At 32.6% G+C, this 6,288-nt stretch overlaps 1 non-coding gene across 1 annotated transcript; it reads right to left on the reverse strand.

Annotated features, from left to right (window-relative positions):
- Nucleotides 1-3,292: 3,292 nt before the first annotated feature.
- On the reverse strand, nt 3,293-3,393 carry LOC136201812 (small nucleolar RNA snoR109). Its single transcript, XR_010674150.1, has one exon. It is a non-coding gene; the product is annotated as a small nucleolar RNA snoR109 (small nucleolar RNA).
- Between the last annotated feature and the right edge of the window lie 2,895 nt (nt 3,394-6,288).

A 6,288-nucleotide genomic window follows, 5' to 3' on the forward strand; every position in this document is an offset into this window, starting at 1 on the left:
ATTTCAAAGCGGCTGCTGATAAATTGAAATCTACGATTCTGAGGAAAGGAGTTGGGTATGAACTCGACGGGAAACCAACTCAGAATCATCGGAAACAGGAGGATGAAGAGTACAAAGCTCCTCCTCTGTCCCAATCGACGGCGGTAACAGTGGAGACGGAGGTACAAACAAAGACGTGGAATCTGAGAAAAAGAAAACCGCCAATTGGGGGATATTCAGTAAACAGGAAGGGATTGAGAATTGAGAAGAGAGGAGTAAGTAATTCTTCTCAGTTGAGGAGTGAGAGCGGTAAATCAGAAGAGGTTAGGCCGAAGTTTGCGTTGGCGCTATCGAAGAAGGAGATCGAAGATGATTTGATGACCATGTTAGGCCACAAAGCTGGTCGGAGGGTGAAGAAGCGGCCAAGGAATGTCCAAAAGCAATTAGATGTATGTGAAATCGTCAATCCAAAGATTAATTTCATATTCTTGAAACATTTGGTTAATTTTCTCATGATTCTTAGATTAATTTGGTTGCAGATGATATTTCCTGGGTTGGGGTTGGCGGGGGTTTCTGTTGATAGATATAAAGTGCCGGAGGAGAAGAAGAAGGGCAAGAAATAACATTCAATCAAGAAATAGCTCGGTGTAGAATGTTGATACAGTTAGAGTTCATATATCTAATTATAGTCTGCTTTAATGATCAAATAGATAGGTACTATAAATTAAGTTCATATTTCAGTTCAAATGGATATAAATTTATTGATCAAATTTCATAATTATCTGCTTCCTGCATAATTTTCTTACTAAATATTCAGACATTATGATTTCATGTACTTCATGAATAAACATTTCTTAAAAGTTTAAAAGTTGAATTGTTTTTAATTTTTGGCTTACTTTAATTTTGATCCGCAGTTGATGAGAAAATGTGAGGTTATGTTTATGAATCAAAATCTGTTAGCATGGAGCATCCGGTCTCCGGTACCACTCCGGAGAAATAGTAGTGTAGTCCGGAGCAGCTTTCAAGGTAGTCAAATTAGTATTTAGGAATCCCCTTATATACGTTTCACATGTGCGTCATTTTATCACTAATTAATAACGACCAATTTGTTTTTAAAAAATAGTTTTTTTACGAGTTGGATAAAAAAAATTCAAAAAATTCGCCTAATTTATAAATATTAATATCTAATTCTATTATTAAATCACAAAAGATATGAAGACCCTGTTTGGTAAAGAGCTCTTTGGTTCAAAATTAGAGGTTTGAACCACTTTTGAGGTTTTGACTAGTCAAACCTCTAATAGTTTTGAAAGAGCTTATTGGTCCAAAAAAACTAATTTTGAAAAGGCTCACTTTATAAGCTAATGTAATCATCTATAGGCTAACAACTATTTGCCAAACAGAGCCATTTTGATTTTATAACGTTTCATGTACTTTACGTGTCTTGGATTGAATTATATAAGAACCAGTTTGGTACATTCTTTTTTATTATGATGCAAAGATAGTGTAAACACTATTTTTTCTTAATATTTGTTACGAGATTTCTGGAGAATCTTGATAATTGTCTCTAACAACAGTCTTTCAATATGTAGATTAGATCTGTCAATTTCGTGTTCGATTCGTGTCATTTTCGGATTCGTGTTGGAAAAACTGAATCTAAACTCAATCCAAAAAAATTCTTGTCATTTTCAGATTAGTGTCGATTTCGTATTGTGTTTTCGAGTTACCTACAATTTTGTTATGTATATATATTAATGATAACTTTTAAAAATATAAGAAGATAATTTAGTATTTTTAAATACTTTATGTCATTTTTATATTAGTACGTTAATAGTATCACTTAGTGGTTGAAGAACAAAAAGTTGGATTCAAATCTCATCTCTTATATCTAAAAAATAACAATATTTTTTAAAATATAAAAGAGTTAAAACGGGTAATAGGTACCCTGGGGGTATTCTTATACCTGTCCCATTATCTTATTATCCTAACGGATAATGGTTTTGATCTCATACCATTTTATACTGGATAAGGGTAGTCCCATTAGGATCCGGTAGTGCCGGGTACCCGCGGGTATAGTAACCGTCACCATCTAGTTATTGGTTCAGTTACTGCAAAAAATTGGTATAACCGATAACTCAATATAAAGTCTTAACTCTTAAAAAAATATAATTTTATCTCTACCTATATAAACTTTCTTTAATTGTAACTTTTGCACATATGCATTATTTGAAAACCAATGAAACAAAAATATACCAGAAATGAAATATTATGAGTTTTCAATTATTCGGTCGGTTATCAAATTGAAATTTTTTACTTTGGTAATATTCAGTTATCAAAATTATTCGATTCGGTTCAATTATGAAAATAGGACATATTTTGATTCGGTTAGTCGACAATTTAGTTCGGTTAGTAACAGAATCAAACCAATGTCCACCCTATATATAGTTAAGGAATTAAAGAGGCAGAATAAAAAAAGCAAAAAACATATGTATGTCCCTAATCTTTCATTTTTTTTTTGTGCATTAAGCTATTGATATTTTATGTAGACACGTTGAATCAAGCTCTATAACTATGTCTATAATCAAACCCTATAATTATACCTATAATTATACTAATATGATAATTAGCAATCAATCAAATAATATATTTCCTAAACAAAATAATTATTAAACTTGATTATAGGCATAATTATAAGACTTAAGTATTGTAAACTCTTGGATATTTATATTCTCATTGATGAATAGAAATCATTAAGGATTCAATCTCTATTATAATGTTGTAAATATATTCTAATTTGGAATCTGAAAATTCTCAAAACAAAATCTTAAGCCTTAATTCACTAGAAAAATTCTCCAAACATGATCAAAACTATATGTGAAGCCTTAATTTACTAAAATCGGCAATCAAAACTATATCTGAAGCCTTAATTTACTAAAATCGGCAATCAAAACCGTTAAATGTATACATATAATCTAATTTTGGATTCTGGTAATTCACTAGAAAAATTCCTGAATCACCATGATCAAAAGAAGCCTTAATTCACTAATCCCTATGATCATCTACAATCACGACTAAAAAGGGAAATAGATTGGTGAATCAAGATTGGTTTCCACTGACTAAAAAAACTATAACAAACTACTTTCAGGATTTGAAAAAACAGCAATAAATTGTAGTCACCGATATCGGAAAAAGAGAACAGAATGTAAGAGAAAGGATTTTATCAAATGGCTAAACAAATATCTGTTCCATTTCACTCTTCTCAACCTTCTGGCTATCATCATTATAAACAACAACAAAAACCAGAACAAAAAAAACGGAATACAAGAAGATCAGTAAGGAGATATGTCGACCAGATCCGAAATAGATCTGAAACAACAACCGGCCAGTCAACTTCTCCGAATCATATAGCTACAGCCGTTTTGGTAACAAGATGAAGGCAACTAAGTTTAATGCCTTCTCTGGGTACATATAGCTATCAAATTAAAACCATAAATATAAATATGAACACTGCAACTGAAAAGAAAAAATCGGAACACCATATGCGGCGGTGGAGACTCAGAGCTCTAAATCGCGTAACACAATAATGAGATATGCCTTTGCCCGCATGGCTGCTTTATATAGCTCTAACTAAACTTGGGCTTTGTTTGGGAGATCTCAGCCCATTTTGTAGACCACGCATTGATGAATTTCCTTTTTTTTTTTTTTTTTTTTTTTTGTCTATCAATATTTAAGGAATTAAGGGTCAATTACATCCATGGCAACTGAACTTTTTCATTCTCTAACATTATTACATTAAATTTAATGAACGTTTCAAAATGATATTTGACAAATTCAAAATAAAATAATTCCAAAAATAAAAATATTCTAAATTTTTTTAATTTATTTAAAAGTAGTGATACTGTAAAGTTTAGTAGTCATGCTATGAAAATAAGTAAAATTCAATATCCATAGATGTAATTTATCTATAAATTAAGTGTAAAAAAGCCAAAAAAAAAAAAAAAAAAAAGAAAAGCATATTGAGGTCCCTGATTTGATTTTTTTTAATGTATTAAACTATTTATTTTTTATTTAGATATATTAAGTCTTGGATTTTTTTTTAACATTAAGTCATTGTTTGTCAAATTAATTCAGTAAAAAAATATTTTTTTTTATCTTATTAGTGGCGAATAGATGATTGTTTGGTTTGGGGGTCGATTTTAGACTTTGTGTGTAAAAAAATTGTTTTTTTTTAAATCGGTGTCGAATAGAAAAAAATCGGATTTAGAGATGGTATAATAAGCCAAAAAAATAGAAATTTAGATTTAATAAGGACCTAACATGCAAAAAAAATAAATAAATTTAGATTTAGATTTAAGGCTTAATGCTTTTCCAGCCCCCTTAACTTGTCCAAATTGGTCATTTTACCCCTCCAACTCATCGAATGTCCTATTTACCCCTTTAACTCCAAAAAATGGTATTTCTCACCCCCTTAACTTGTCCAAATTTATCATTTTACCTTTTCTTAACTCATCGAATATCCTATTTACCCCCTTAACTCCATAAAAGTAGTATTTCTCACCACTTATGATTTTATTTACCCTCTTAACTCCATAAAAATGATATTTCTTATCCCTTTATAGTAGTAAAAAAAGTTGAAAAGAGAAAGAACGAATAAAAAATACAAATAACAAGAACATTAATATAAACAAGTTAAATACATTATATGTAGGGATAATGCACCAAAATAGGCCTATGATTTTTTAGAAAAGTATCAATTTAGGTTCTACTTACAAAATAGCATAAATATAGGTTTAACGTTTAAAAAAAGTTATCAATTTAGGCTTCGATAACGGATTGTAAGGGGTGAAAAATACCACTTTTATGGAGTTAAGGGGGTAAATAGAACATTCTATAAGTTGAGGGATAAATGGATAAGTTGAGGGGGTGAGAAATACCACTTTTATGGAGTTAAGGGGGTAAATAGGACATTCGATGAGTTGAGGGGGTAAAATGACCAATTTGAACAAGTTAAGGGGGCTGGAGAAGCATTAGGCCTAAATTTAATAAGTGAATTACTATACCTAGCTACTTATTCCTACCTCTAGCCTCGAGAATAGACCGAACTACCCTTTGCCCAAAAATTGAAAAAACACAAAACCTCTCAAAATCCCTATACACTCTTCGATCTAATCCGAACTAGTTTTTGAACCAAAACATGGATCGTGACAGAGGCCGTAAAGGGAAAGAGAAAATGGTAAGATTTACGAGTTTTTTTTATTTAAGCTTCGTTTTCGAATCTGTGGGCGTTTCTAAAATCACGTCGGAATCGCAGTCGGGCGTATGAACATCACACCCGACCGGTGGTTCCGGCGTATGAACATCACGCTCGGCCAGTGGTGCAGGCGTGATAGCCAAACGCCTGATCCACTAGACGGGCGTGATGTTCATACGCCCGTCCCCTAGGTCGGGCGTGATGTTCATACGCCCGATGGGTACTTTTAAAAAAAAAATTAAAATTACATTTAAATTAAATTATTAAATGTTTAGTATAATTTGATTATAATTTATATGTGAAATTTTGTTATTAATTTGATTATAATTTATATGTTAAATTTTTAGATTAATTTAGTGTAATTTTTATAGATGGAGCGGCCTACTATCGGGGGAAAATCCATCCCGTCATCTACTCGTCGTCTAGATATGAACGACGAGGAGGATACACCACGACATATGAGACTGCGTGGTATTGATATATCTGGTCGTAGGCGGAGAGGGGCTGCGACGGATCAGGTGCGGAGGGGTCCGATTGTGGATCAGCTTGATATTCGTGGATCAGAGGGGGCGACAGATTTTGATGACCGAGAACCTGATAGCGATTATGTGGAGGACTACTTGGAGGTGGTAGCCCAGGTACTGCGACAGTCTGCAGCTGGTGGTGATGGCGAGGGTGAGGATGTCGATGAGCAGCCGACCCAAGGCAGACAGCCGACCCAGCGTAGAGGTGGTCGCTTTGCGAGTACAGGTATTTTTAAGTTTTAGTATAATTTAAGTATAATTTTATAGTTTTAGTATAAGTTTTAGTATAATTTTATAGTTTTAGTATAATTTTAGTATAATTTTTTAGTTTTAGGATAATTTTATAGTTTTAGTATAATTTTAGTATAGTTTTAGTATAATTTTATAGTTTTAGTATAATTTTATATTTCAGGGACCAGCAAACGTCCCAAACCTAGTGAGGACCAGAGCTGATTGTTAGTAGACCGGTGGATGGTGGTCCCATTGATGGTTCCGTGATTCTTAGTTTTCTAGGACATGTTGCCTCACGGATGCTGG

This window comes from Euphorbia lathyris, chromosome 7 (genome assembly GCF_963576675.1).
Source record: "Euphorbia lathyris chromosome 7, ddEupLath1.1, whole genome shotgun sequence".
NCBI lineage: Eukaryota > Viridiplantae > Streptophyta > Magnoliopsida > Malpighiales > Euphorbiaceae > Euphorbia > Euphorbia lathyris.